This window comes from Dermacentor silvarum, chromosome 7 (genome assembly GCF_013339745.2).
Source record: "Dermacentor silvarum isolate Dsil-2018 chromosome 7, BIME_Dsil_1.4, whole genome shotgun sequence".
Taxonomy (NCBI): Eukaryota; Metazoa; Arthropoda; class Arachnida; order Ixodida; family Ixodidae; genus Dermacentor; species Dermacentor silvarum.
The window spans coordinates 110222230-110237696 of NC_051160.1; the positions used below are offsets into that span (position 1 = coordinate 110222230).

The following is a 15467-nucleotide window of genomic DNA, read 5'->3' on the forward strand; positions in this document are numbered from 1 at the left end:
CATAGTTATGAGCATCAGTCAGCAAAAACATCAATGACTCAGCGAAAAAAGATTTGCACTGAAAAACCTCTGGAATGGGTTCGGACATGGGTACTAAGTGAAGGATACACTAAAGGATGGTGGTAGGTCATAGTCATGACCATGACTCAGAAAAAATGACAATGACAGCAAAAGAAAGATGAACAATCAAAAACCACCTGAAATATGCTCGAACGTGGGTACTAAGTGAAGGAAACACTAAAGGATCATGGCAGAAGTCATAGTCATGACCATGACTCAGCAAAAATAACCATGACAACAAAAAAAGATTAACACTAAAAAACCACTGGAATGGGTTCGGACGTCGGTACTAAGTCAAGGAAACACTAAAGGATGCTTGTCGAAGTCATAGTCACGAGCATGACTAAATCTTTCGCCTTAAGGTCTCTTAGGTGTAGCTAAAGGGACTCCTGATGACTCATGACATGAATGTCATGGCATGCGTGTCATGTAGGTCATTAAAGAGCGGCCTATGTCTCGGTGCTCTCCTGGTCGTTACGTTAACTTGGTAGGCTCCTCGCACACTGTTTCGCATAACATCAATTCCCACAGGGCGTGGGATCTGCCGGCTTTTTTTGGTACATACCAAGTTAACAAAATGACCATGAGAGCAGAAAGTCGTAGGCGGCTCTATAAATAGATAGATAGATAGATAGATAGATAGATAGATACTGTCAAAGTAGCAAATGTTCGCCAAGAAATGCTTCGCATTTAAAACTTGTATAGCATGCCTGATTAAGTCAAGCAGGCTGAGTGACTATTTCTCACCACCCCGTTTCCAAGGGGATGTCATTAAATTATCATCATCATCATCCGTGACGTCAGAGCGATGCCTCGCCTTTGTCGTCTGCTACCTTCTGGCTAGAACAGCTGCATTTTCATGCGTTTGCTTGCACTCTAACTACGTGCTCACGTAGCAAGGCGCTATCTAATTATCACCAGTATTTTTTCCTATTGTTGTAAACCTTGAAAATAAATGTATATTCTATACAACTTCCCCTGTGATCGCCCAGGGGCTCTGGCATTGCGCGTATTAGCTCGTGGTCGCTGATTCGACCTCTTCCGTGGCGGCTGCATTTAAATGGAGGCGAATTGCAAACAGGCTTGTATGTACTTAGATTTAGGTACACGGTAAAGCACCCTATGTGGTTAAAATAATCCGGTGTCCTACACTACGTGCCTGATAATACTTAGGCGTTTTTGGCACGCCGAATCTCAGAATTGACTTCTCACATATAATTTTATTTTACATATGACCCCATCCCTCACGGGCAGGGATACGATCGCGTGACTCAGTGATAAATCATCGCGCTCAGCCAGTAAATGAGAATCTGCGCAGCTTTGTAAATGATGCACCATCACAGGGCTCATGCGCAAAATTTTGCGTTGACTACGCGGCATTATATTTCAATGCAAATTTCACATTTAGCTAGTAATTTCAGTAACTTAGGGTTGCAAGTGTAAAACTTTTTCGGTCACAAAAGTGTCGTTATTTTACTGAGAAGTGGTTTACCTTGAAGATTAGTGGTTCACCACCAGCACCCGCTATCGTTGCAAATTGTTAAGCATGCCTTCCACTATTTTCTTGCAAATATATCTGATTAGAGCTTACTATGCCGAAAAAAAATTATGTTTGTTTGGGTTAACACAATACTCCTTCTGTTTAACGCACTTTCCAACTACTTGAGACATTATTACTCAGAAAATATTATCTTATCAGCGTGCAAGGTAGTTGTTATATCTCGATGCTTTATTTAGCAGGGACGGGCGCAGACGAGAATGAAGCTGGCCATGATGATGAATATATACGCATCAAGAAGCTGAAGGGCTAATGTAATGATCTTACAGTGGTGTCTTTCCTGAGAAAATGCAGCACGCAAAAGTGATCGTTTTTATAGCGCCATCGTCATCTTCATCAGCTGCCTTTTATTTATGGGGCGCTCATGGTCATGTGAATGCGCATGTGCCTTGTTTCTCGTGCTGCGTGCTGCGAGGTTAGAAAAAGAGAAGAAGAATAAAATATAGCTTCTTCCGCTCCTGCCATTCCAGTTTCTGGCTCTTTCGCTTCGCCGACTCACGTATTGTTATAGTGGACCTAACATCAGTCCCTATAACTGTAGTACCTGAACCAGCTTTTGACGTCTAGAGAACCTTCTGAGACATCAGAAAGAACAGCTAAAAGCACTGCTCCTGCAATGCAAAGACTGCTCCCCGTCGTTGGAAAAATTTTGACCAACCCCTGTCGCCAAGCACCGCATCATAGCCGACGAATATGTCCACCCACTTCGTCAGAGCCCGTACCGAGTTTCGGCGCGCGAACGCGAGGACATAAGGCAACAAGTCGACGAAATGGTACACGAGGACATTATCCAGCCGTCCAAGAGTCCGTGGGCATACCCCGTGGTGTTAGTGAAGAAGTGGGATGGAACTATACGTTTTTGCGTCGATTATCGTCGCCTCAAGAAAATCACGAAGAACGTATACCCTCTCCAACGGATAGACGACGCCTTGGATCGACTCTACAATGCAAAGTATTTTTCGACGATGGACCTCACAACCGTCTAATGGCAAATCGAAGTCGACGAGAGGGACCGTGAGAAGACTGCCTTTATAACACCAAACAGACTGTTCGAGTTCATGGTCATGCTATTTGGTGTTTTCTAGGCACGAGGGACTTTCCAACGTGTCATGGATACAATACTGGCAGGCTTGAAGTGGCAGACTTGCCTCGTCTACTTGGACGACGTCGTTGTGTTTGCTTCAAGCTTCGAAGAACACTTCTGGTGCCTTGAAACAGCTCTTCACGAAATAAAGACCCCCGGACTCACGTCAGCGTCAAAAAAGTGCCGCTTCGCATATGAGGAGGTCTTGTTTTTGGGCCACGTTATCAACATGTCTCGAGTGCTCCCTGACCCACAGGACACTGCTGCCATCACTGACTTTCTTCCCCCTGCCAACAAGAAGGCAGCGCGTAGATTTCTTGGACTGTGCGCCTATTACGGGGGCTTCGTCAAGGACTTTTCACGGATCGCCTAGCATGTCACGTACCTCACGAAGGCCGACGTCGAATTGAAGTAGGAGACGGAGAACAGAAGCGACGCCTGCAATCGCCGCGAATATTTGTGCATTTCCACGAAAACGCCGATACCGAAGTCCACACCGACGCAAGCAGCGAATGACTCGTCGACGTGCTTGTGCAGAGGACTGGCGGACTAGAAAGGGTTGTAAGTTACGCTAGCTGGTCGCTGTCGAAGGCGGAAGCAAATTATTTCAAAACAGAAAAGGAGTCCCCTCACCACCATCTGGGCTACATCAAAGTTTCGCTCCAACCTCTACGCAGACCCTTCAAAGTTGTGAGCGACCACCACGCTTTGTATTAGCTAGCTCACTTGAAGGATCCTTCATGTCGTCTCGCGTGATGGAGTCTGAGACTTAAGGCATTCGACATGAGCGTCGTTTGCAGTCCGGGCGAAAGCACTCTGACGCCGATGGCTTGTCTCTATCGTGCCCCCGTCGAACACCCACCACAGGACTATGAGGATGACGACACTTTCGTGTGACCCATCAGTGCCGAAGAATTCGCAGAGCCACAACGAACGGACCTGGAACTAAGAAGCCTTGTAGACTACCTGGAAGGCATGACCGTCCTTGTGCCGACGAGGTTCAGGCAAAGATTGGCGTCGTTTTTCTTGCAAAATGACATTCTCCTGAAGAAGAATTTCTCGCCATTTCGAGCCAACTACCTCCTCGTGGGACCCTGAGCATTGCGTCCAGAGGTACTGCAAGCTCTCCATGACGACCCAATGGCTGGACACCTCCGTATTTCCCGCACACTCTCGATACAAGAAAAACACTACTGGCCTCGCCTCACTGCCGACGTCGTGCATTGCGTAAAGACATGCCGAGACTGTCAGCGACGCAAAACATCGGCGACAAGGCCAGCCGGACTTATACAGCCGATCGAACCACCTCCCCGACCGTTCCAGCAGATTGTCCGGGAGTAAATGAATCGTCGCACCTACGGAATACCTCACCCGCTACGCTAAAGGAAAAGCCGTAATTTCCGAAAGCAAAGGCTACTGCCGAGGTAGCCATATTCTTCGTTATGAGATCGTCCTGCGTCACGCTGAACCAGAAGTACTCATCACCGAAAGAGGTACGGCCTTTACGGTAGATCTAACTCAAGCCATCCTGAGATACATCCAGACAAGCCATCGCCGGACCACTGCCTACCACCCGCAGACGAATGGCCTCACCGAGCGCCTAAATAAGACCATCGCTGACATGTTGGCAATGTACGTCGGCGTCGAATGCAAGACGCGGGATGCCATCCTTCTGTACGTGACTTTCGCATACAACACGGCCGTGCAAGAAACCACGCACAATCTGCGGTTAAACCTGGTCTACGGAAGGAACCCGGCAACGACGCTTGATGTCATGCTAGCAGACGTCACCGACGAAGACAATCTCGGTGTCGCCACCTACATGCAGCACGCCGAAGAAGGTCGACAGCTCGCCCGCCTGCGCATCAACAACCAACCAGCAGAGGACCGATAGCCGACACTACAATCTTCGACGACGCTACGTCGAGTACCAGCCCCGCGACCGCGTCTGGGTCTGCACTCCGACACGCCGACGTAGACTTAGCAAGAAATTCTAACGACGCTATTTCGGACCCTATCCGATCATCCGACGTATTGGTGCACTAGACTATGAGGTCGTGCTAGACGACATTTTCAATCACAGCGGCGCCGTGTACGACCTGAAGTCATCACGCGGTGCGTCTTAAGCCTTTCTACGCCCGCTGACGAACCTAGATACTTCATTCCTTCGTTATTTTTTATTTTGTTAATTACGCGTGGTTTTTGTTTTCGGTTTTGTGTTCGTTAGTAGCATCGGGACGATGTCTTTTTTAAGGGGAGTGTATTGCCACGTGTACTTGTTTATCTTTCACCGGTGTCCGCTGTTCACCGGCTAACAAATGTTAAACGTTTTCGCTCGGCGCAGGATGCGTCCGCATGTATCAGAAGTTTCTCGAACGTTATCGATGCTTCTATCCGTTGTCTGTTGTCACCAGCGCTTATGTAATCTGATTGTACGAACGACGTGAATTGTCTGGTACTTTCTGGAAGACAGGCGGCCACGGGAGATTACTTTGGAACCTTCGATGACTCATGTTATTGTCGGCTGACTTATGTCAGCCGATGCGCCTTACCCGCACATCAACGTTTTCGACGATTACCGACTGTAATCACCGCTATCATTGGGCTTTGAGTGTAGCCCGTTTCCTGGACGCACGCTCGCCCAATAATGAGTTAGTAGACAGTTTTAGTTTAGCGTTAGCGTAATAGCGGGGTTACGGGAAATAGCGTTACCGTTCCGCAAACGAACTTTGCAGAAAGAGAGTTTTAGTATAGCGTGATAGCGTAGTTTACGTGCGGGACGCTATTCCATTACGCTTTGAATTTCGCATACATAGGGCACCTAAGTCTATGTGTGTGTGCGTCCGGAAAGTGCGAGAGGCAGCGCAATGGAAGCCAGGAGCGCGTTGTATTTTTACTTCACATGTCCGTCGATCTGCAACGAAACAGACAAGCAGTACAAGCTGTCTACCATAGCCTCCGAAATCCTCCCATCTCAGAGGCCCTATGCCGTCGTCGCGCCTATCTCCCGACTTTATCGACAGGTGGCGCTCACGTCTCGGAGAAAATTTCGTTCGTTAGGCTTAGGCGCGTTCAAAACGAGAAGCGATCTCGAAAACTCCGCTAAATTATCCATAAAAACATATTGTCGATCCTGCCTGAAAGTAAGCGAAAGCTATTTACGCAGTCATTTCCTACCAACGAAGTGAATTATTCAACAGCAACTCCAAATTCAGTTCGAAGCGGGCGGCCGGGACCGCCGCCATGTTTTACGTGAACTACGCAAACACGCTAACACGGTAACGTTAAATCTGAGAAATAGCGTGCGCACGGTAAACGGTATGGCTCGTTTAGCGTTCTGCGCATGCGCATTTCGATCCCGCTATTCCGGTACGCCCGCTATTCCGGTAACCACGCTAAACTAAAACTGTCTAGTATCGCCATTCATAGTATTGCTACTGACCGTCACTACCACGTGTCAATATGTATAACCAAGGGTGCTGAAGAATATGAGCAACACGAGAACAACGTGAAAGCAGGAGTCAACGTTCCGACAAGCGGACCTGGCTTTTTCATGGCGACATATGCTATCCTCGGCACAGTACATATAGGTACGGTTCTTCGAAAGGGGCAAGCGGGTAAGGCGGGTGGGTGAGGTGTGTTCACGGCGAAGGCGTAGAATTGAAAAGAAAGATAATGCGCTACTGCCACCCTACTTTCCTTTCCCACAGGTAACGCAACGAACACGCAGTGCGACCACGTACTACCGCCGGGATTGACCAGTTTGAAACTAAAGAGGCTGTAAGGCGTCTTCGCCAAAGTAAAAATAAAAATGTCGCCATGTCGTCATCGTCATTGTAACGTCGTTGCACGTCATCTTGCCGATGCTGCATACACAAGCTCACGTATAAACAAAATTGCTTACTTCACAATAATACGTTGCTTTAGAAAAACGCTCCCCATGGAGAGGGCTAAGAAATAACGTCACTCATAGATGGGTGGCTACTAAGGACGAGACAGGTGTGTTCTTCGGCCGTTCAGTTTTGCTTTTCTGGGCGAAATTTTCCGAACTATTTAGGCTGTAAAATTTGGCAGCATATTTTTTATATTTCCTGGAAATAGTTCTGAACTCCTTGTATGGCTCGCTTCAACTGCGTGGCTTTTTTGTTTTGAAAGCTAATTGAATGAATGAATGAATGAATGGTTTTTATTTCTTTTCACATTGAAAAAGAGGAGACAGGACTAAAAGATGGGGAACAGCTTGACGAGGGTCCCGCCCCCTTGTGCGTTTGACTGCAGAGCACTGCAGAAACATTACGAATAATGCAACACTTGCAACAAAGTAATATTGGAAACAAAATGCACTTTCAACAAAAAGAAAAATCTAGTTTAAAATTACACAAAAACATGCATACTTATATACGCATACAATTTCGCATTTATACATTATACGCACGTGCAGATACATACCATATGCACAAGCAATGCATACAAATCGATATACACGTATGTACAGGTGTGCTAACACGCACTCATGACTGTAATATATGAACAAAACTTTTATGAGATACTAGTCTATTTGGCATAACTCACAGAATAGTTGTATTTCATTATTGGAGTTGCTTAAAGGATCAAAGCCTTCCTGTGCGAGTTGATTAAGTAGAATGGGTACTGTATGTGTTAATGATTTTTTATAGTACTTGGTCCGAGGTGTGCGGACGTGCCATTCCTCTTTATGCCTAGTATCACGGATGCTACGATTTGCTTTTAAATCGGCCATAGAAAACATAATGGATTAATTTATTAGACTTCGAATATGACCTGTAGGTCAAAATTAAACGATAGTTGTATAAAGAGAATACAGGCAAGATTTCAAACTTTGAGAACAGAGTTGTCGTAGAAAATATACGACGGACATTGGCAATGTATCGCACTGCTCTTTTCTGGAGCAAATGCAATTTCATAAGGTGTACCTTGCTAGTAGTGACCCAAACGAGATTAGAGTATTGCATAACTGACAACACTAAAGTATTATAAAGTAAAATTTTAATTTTAACAGGAAGAAAGGATTTCAATCGACCTACTGTCCCTACAGCAGATTATAGCTTTTTACTCACATGTTCCACGTGATCATTCCAACTTAAGTCTTTAGCGAATGTTACACCTAAGGCAGAGACCATGTTAACAATTTCTAGTTGATCCGTATCTATTTTCCTGTTTATTGAACTTTGTAATTTTTTGCCTCTTTGCATATAGACAACAACTTTTGTCTTGCTGGCATTTATTCGCAGACAGTTTGCATCAGCCCAATCTTTAAATTCTCTTAACGCTCTGGTTCCCTGAAGCTGTAGTTCAGTTTCTGACGTAGCAGTAGTAATAAACATTGCTGTATCATCAGTATAAGAAATAAATTTTGCCCGTTCTGAACTTGCTGGCATATCGTTTACAAATATTATGAACAGGAGTGGTCCACGGATGCTTCCCTGCGGCACTCCAACTCTTACAGCCCCAAGACTGGACTTTTCCCTTTCCAACTCTACATATTGATAATAGATAGATATTGAATTATCTACATTCCATACTTACTTGTCCAATGACTACATTGAAATATATCTATATGTGTGCGTCTGCGGTAAACGTAATCTTAAGGAAATCAGTTTATTTTCTCAGCGTCCCAGGCTTTAAAAATTCGTGCGAATTACTGCGACACCGAGTATATCATGGCTGCGAAATCGACGGTGCACATTTTTACCCCTTAATATATTTGCTTATTGTGGACTAATTTCCATATACACTGCAAATATAACATATCCTCGTTGTGCTCCCGATAAAAAGAAAGAAATGTCATTGTTTCATTACCATGAGGGTGGACATACACGACATCCTTTTTGTCAAGAACTCCAACTAATGGGATGCTTTTCCTGTAAAGAAAGAAAAAATATATGCCTGTATACATATGTATATGTATATACGCCAGAACAGCAATTTAAACTCGTGTGTAATGTCTGAGTACCTGTGGTGATCGTGGTCATAAAATAAGTGAACGAAAGTGATGTCTTTTGCAGTTTCACGCTTCATTACGTCCACTTGACACAAGCAGTCGCTGCCTGATGTGGTACTGTACGTCCATATGGGTGTTGTCGTCCATAAAAACTGTAAAAACGTATGCAGACATTCTTCTATGTGCTATACGTGCTAAGTGCTATGACATCTTAATTCAGTTATTTCAACGCGCAATAATAGCACATTATCAGGAGCAGCAATTTTCATTGTCCTTTTCGGAATAGTAGTCGCAAGCAATATTTGCAGCAGCAGAAATCATTCTATTGCTTTCTACAGGATAGAACACGGAGTGAAATCAGCTAGTGTGACTTGTTTTTCGGTCTGTAGCTTGGCTGGTTTAGGGCCCACTGAGATGCGGGGGTACATAATTAACTTCTTAATCTAAAGATCCACCGCGAATTAAGTGGTGGAGTAAATATCAGGCAAAATCATTTTCATCACGTAAGTGGCAACGAACTGTAAACACAAATCAAAATACGGCGAATGACACGATTATATTCTGCACTTTTGCGAACTACAAGTCTGGTCAATATTATTTTTTGTTTCATTTACATACGCATGAATACAACTCATCATGCTGGGGTGCTATGCAGGATGTGCCAAGTTTGATGAAACTCGGAATCTTCACGAGCTCTGGCGACGCCCCAAGATGAAAGAACTAATGGTAACAAGACAAAGTTTGTCCGTCGGCACGCCTCCAGTTTCATTGGTTTATCTAGATTCACTCTGGGTGGCTATCAACCCTTGGGCGTTGCCATATGGGCGGTAGACAAACTGGGGCTCACGTGATCATACGGTCGGTGCATGGTTGTGCCTTCTTTCCCTTGTTTGTCGTTACACCGAGTGCATTACAGGCACAAGCAAGTTATCAGATAAATGCAGTTACTACAATAATATCAGTCACTATAATGTGGGTTATAAGCATTTTATAGTTTACAAGATGTACACTGAATGTGTACTAGACTAATTTGTAGTATATTACGTTTCACGTTATACCACAAGGGGCCGCTCAACCTCCTCTTTTTTATCTGGATTGAATACGCGCGGCTCGCTACGTACTTGCGCTAGCATTTCTGAGCACCCATTGGTGTGGGCTTGGTTTTCTCACTGGGGTTTCAACAGATCGCTCGTTGCTCTCCTCTTTCCTCTGGATTGGATTGGTGCGGCTGGCTACGTGCTTGCACTCCCATTTGCGAGCACAAATTGGTGTGCGCCTGGATTTCACTCTGGGCTTTTAACAGATCGCTCGTTGCTCGCGCTAAAGTAAGGCTGCGAGACATCTCACTTCCGAGACGACGCCCAGGAAGTGAACGTCGGCTAGCGCAGAAGTGGTTTGCCGCGCGCTTACTCTGTAAGCACTGAACTCATTCAGTGCTAGTAATTTCATTTATGTTGTCCTTGGTGTCATTGTTGGCTTCCTTTGAAATCATTTCGAATTGCATCACAACAACCTATAAGTAGCTGCGATTTCTCGCCTACTTGCGCGGCGTGGTGACCAAGCGAAGCCGAGTGGCCTCAAAATCGCTAGACCATAGGATCATTCCAGCTAATTGTAACAGCCACCGTCACCTGGCAAAGTACCGTTGCCCAGACGCAACTACCAACGCACACACGGCATTAGGTGAATTGCACTGTTCAGCGCGACGCTGCCATATAGCTCATTAGTATAAAAAAATTACGGCAGAACTCATGCCAAGATGAGAATGACGGTAATGCGAATAGCACTCGAGCAATGTAGCGACATACCATATCACTGAATTCTCGTTTATTTTGGACGTGTAGTGGTAATTCTGAGACGTTCGTTGGTCCAGCTTTTTGCCGAATACTCCGATATCTTCCCACGATGCTATAGCAGTTGTTTTCCAAGGTCCCCTACGAACATCGACGAATGATGACGCCTATTTGACACCAGCTCAAGTGCCGATAGAATGACGAAGATGGAATCATATCGACCGAATGACAAAGGCGTGTTATGATGACGACATCACGACATTGAGATGCCGATTCTTACAACATGACGATGGTTTAATGCGACAACGTGACAATTACGACAAGAGGACAACTAAGTGACGACGACTGTGTGACGACGATATCATGAAAACTGGGCAACGACGCGAGAATGACAAAGATGGCACGGCGAGACCACGGTGATATGCCAACGGATCCATGACAGCGTCTATGTGCCGACGATGCTATAACCACGATCGCATGAAAACCGCAGCATAATCACGATTTAATGAGAATAACGCGATGACAATAAAATTACGAATGAGAAGCTACGTCGATGGATCGACGAAGGTTGTATAATGACGAGAGCATGAGGACAATGGGATGACCATACTGAAGTGATGACGATGGCGAAATGATAGCCTGACGACAATGGCATGGCGACAACGGTATGAGGACGACGAGAGTCGGATCTCGAAGTTAAAATGACGACGATGGAATGAGCGCGACGACATGCCGACGACCGTATGACAACGAATGCATCACGACAACTGTATGAAGACGACAGCAGGACAACGGCACGAGGAAAACGGGATGACGACGTGTGTTGAACGACAATGGCGTCACAATCTCTGCATAAGAAGCATGTATGACGACGATGACGTGATGACATCGCCATGAAAAGAGTCAGATGACGAAGCTGAAGTGACCATGATGGCACGACTTTCGACGGCATTCGTATGACAAAGCTGAAATTGCGACGATGCACCAACCATTACTACATCACCACCCCGAACCCATACTTAGCCATCAAAGCTATCACACAACTTTAAAACTGGGTTGGAGTTGAAGGTGCGAAGAGGACAGCCTGACGAGAGTCAGATCACGAAGCTAGAATGACATCGTCGATTGAATGACCACGACTGCATCACTGTGGTTGTGTGACAACAAATTATTGATGACTGTATGACGACGATGGTGTGAAGAAAACAGCATGACAAGGGTCGGATGGCGTAGCTGGTATTAAGATGATGCAGCAACCACGGAGGCATCACGATCTGTATCGTGACTTCCATACATAGACGTCTAAGGTGTTTGACGACATAGGTTATTGAGTTTACGTAGAAGGCTTGACGACTACGGAATGACGAGAGTTAGATATCACGAAGGTGGAATGGCGACAATGATACGACGACGACGGCATCATGACCAGGAGCACAATACCAGTGACCCGAGCAGGTAGACAACTTGGGACCCAGGGTCAGTGTAATAGGCTAGATAGATAGACTCAAAACGGCTGAAGTACGCAAAGAATGCTATTTGCATAAATAATAACTTGAAATCAACAAGTGCGCTGTCCAAATCACTTTAAATGTATTGCGCGGGTTTTGAACCACAGCTGCTACTCGTAACTGCTATAATTAATGTAAAATACGGATGAGTGGTCGGCCCAGCCGCGAATCAGCCGCGTTCACTGGGGAAGTTTAGTGCCTTTAATACCGTATTGCATTTGCGATCTTAATTACATCTTAGGGGCGCATCTGTCCACGTGAACTCATTGCTTGCTTAGAGGCACGCAGGTGTCAGTCAGCATGTGAAATTTCAGTTAATCAAAGTATAAGAAACCATACAACACCTTCTAACACGGGATGAATAAACTGACTGCCTACTATAGCCCGATCATGTCTATCGCTCATTATGGTAGTCGAAAACAAGCGTCGTACTTACATCAAGTGGATGCCGGTCTTATGAAAATTCCTTATCGACCCTGTGCAAGCAGTGTAGAATCTCGAATGTCCTGAAGAATTAGTGATTACTCTAAAATGAAACTAGGCAAAAACCGGAGCAAACTTCGCGAGCGTCAATAAAGTTCACGGTTGGCGACTGTTATTGGAGGTCTCGTTGCGATTCGAGCGTTCCTTGTTTTTCTTGTCACAAGTTCGTATAATAAAGAGTAATATTATGAACTCAGGCTGTTGCGGTGCTTGCTCCTTCACCGTCACAAAAACGCGACCATAATCAATGTCCAACCCCTTTGAGACCACGGTTGCCTCTGCCGAAAGAGAACGGCAAGACGTCGTTCTCATTCGACCTACCAGAGCTCTACTTAACTGCTTCGCCCCACTTCCCATCTTGCGTCCCAGCACACGCAAAACTAACGGTTGCAGTTGAGTCAGATCACCGACGAAGACGCTCTAGCCACCCCTTCTTCCCGCTGTGCCTATCACGGAATTCTCATCACCACTTGCCTTGTCCGGTTTTCACGTGGCCACGCTCTTCTGTCTGCCTGCAACATAACCCCGGATCCTGTCATGTTGACCAAAGGAATTACTGTGACAACCCTCGTCGACCCTCAACGCATCCCTATCGTCACGCCCTTTGCCCTGCTTCATCGCCAGCACCAACCTCAGGTTTCGATGATTCTTTCCCTTTTCCTACCGTCATCGGTTCTGACCTAACAGCAGCTCAGTCCGAAGCCTTACTGGCTGTCTTGGCGAAGCACTAAGCCTGTTTTGATAGCTCTTTCCCTGTGTTGAACCCGACTTCTGTGGCCACACACCGCATCGAAAGCGATGGTTATGCTATTATACGACGTCGCCGCTTTGGTGTATCGAGTATGTGTATTTGATTATCTGATACGACTAACAGTTCAAAGCTTAGGTATTTTTGGTCAAACCATTTTCCTACCCATGATCCACTAATTCATAAATGTACCTAGATTTATCTCCTGCCCTTCGCCCCTTCCTACCTCGCTTAATAAGCCTGGTTATGTTTCCGCCTTTCCTTCATCTAGAGCCCCTATTGCACAGTTACCATACAAAAAAGTAGGAATAGAGGTGGTTGCTGCAGAGCTCGCGCATATGTTTCACTCAATGCATACAGGCTAATCGCTTAGTCCTTCATCGTTTAATTCCTATCTATTTCTACAGCTTGTGATCACCCTGCAAGTTTGTGTAACAATTTGTACAGCATTTATGTTTATTCTTCGTGCGTCATTACTAAATGAATGTGTTTTATCCAGCTGCTTGCTGTTTTCTTGCTAAATTCAATACTTATTCTGCCTTACTGGTTGCCTGTGGCCCGCCTAAAATAGCTACTGCCGGTATCACGAATTCAGGCCGAAAAAGTACAGCTAAAATATTTATTTATTTATTTTTATTTAAAAATACCTTACATGCCTTATTGAGGCATTGAGGAAGGGGGCCAGCACATAGAAAATACACAGAATATATGACAGACATAAAAAGTAGCAATTTACATAACACAGCCGGACCCACAACCAAGGTACCCGTTACACACAAATGTGTATCCGTCACACAGAAAAGCTCCGTCACTTCCAGCTCGGTGCACATCGCGAATGATGCCAATGCCAGCAAAATTTATTGCTTGAGCTAGCATCTAAATCTCCCTCTTTGCTGCAAGTACTGACATTTCAATTTTACACCCCAGCCTTTCAGGAACTGCGACCCTACACACTGTGCACTGCACTTCCCCCAAAACGACCTTTAGTTTTTTAACCATTCTACCTACTTACCTCGCGATCCCTTTAGAAATGTGCAGAAAAGCGAAGCGAAAAGCTAATCTCTTTGGCGCACCGCTGCATATGAATGGAGAAGACAGCGCCGCAGAGAAGTCACGTCCACTTTCGTTGGCGTCATTCGATAATACCAACAAAAAATAAAGCGTCACTCAAGAGTATGAAGATAACAATTCAACGATGACGGTGACCGAAGGTTGTCCTTATTAAACACATCGACCAATTCCTAGCGTTATCGCCGGTGTAGAGCTTGAAGGACATAGCGGAGCTGCGCTTGCTGCGTAATAGCGCGGGATGTCGCGTACTGCCAGAGACTGACGCAGCTGGTCTGATAGCGACTACATTTAAAAAGGCGCTCTATAAATAAAACATTCAGTTAAATTAATGCCCTAGGTTGGTATGCTTTATTTCCGTCACGATAGTACGACTGGCTATGAAGAAGGGCGACAGCGTGGCACGGTAGCAAACCGAGTAGCATCTGCAACACAATAACGAAAGCAGCCAAAAGCAAGCAGCGAGTAAATATTGCACTTGAAGTATCGTATTATGGACGCATATAATCATCTTATTTTCTGGGTGTACTGTCAATGAACTGCATCTCTCATTCCTTCGTGCTAATCAGGCATGAAAAATTGTGTTTAATAAGGGCCATTTTAACGCAGCACATACAGCATTATAACTGAGGGTACTCCAACCATACCAATACTTCGATAAAGTGAAATGGCATACATAAAAAATTGGATATATACTACCTTTTTGATATTATAAACTTTTCCGACACGAGGCACTTTGCATTCCAACACCGTAAAGGTAGAGATAAGCAGAAGTGCGGAAAACAGCTGTCTTCCTTCCATGCCTTTGCTGCCAAAGCAACTGGTGAGGATACAGAAATACGTACCTTTACATTTGCCCACATTTTCCTTTTAAACGTAGATACAATGGGCAGACCAACAATGTGTGGCATATGTTTTTTTTCTGGCTCCGTGGAGATCACTTTCATTGCAAACACATTGCACGCAGCTTCGCAGCTGTTCACCTAAATGTATCGGTCGTTTGTTTCTCGAAAAAAAAAAAAAAAAGGTTGGCATGCTTCTCAAGGAGGTGCCTCTCGTGTCACCTTTATTTCGTGAAATATTGAACCAGAATCTTTAGCCGTGATATTGCATGGTTGCAGCTTAATTACCGACAGAAACACCGTGCAGATGCCTCGTACTCCTCTTTTATTGCAGAAAAATTAG

At 45.1% G+C, this 15467-nt stretch overlaps 1 long non-coding RNA gene across 1 annotated transcript in view; it reads right to left on the reverse strand.

Annotated features, from left to right (window-relative positions):
• Positions 1–15128, reverse strand: part of LOC119458350 (uncharacterized) — a 38121-nt gene extending 22993 nt beyond the window's left edge. Inside the window, exons 1-3 of the long non-coding RNA XR_007467996.1 lie at positions 14982–15128; positions 8695–8834; positions 8541–8602 (exon numbers count right to left, since the gene is read on the reverse strand). This is a non-coding gene — a long non-coding RNA (uncharacterized LOC119458350). The remainder of the gene's footprint in view (positions 1–8540; positions 8603–8694; positions 8835–14981) is intronic.
• Between the last annotated feature and the right edge of the window lie 339 nt (positions 15129–15467).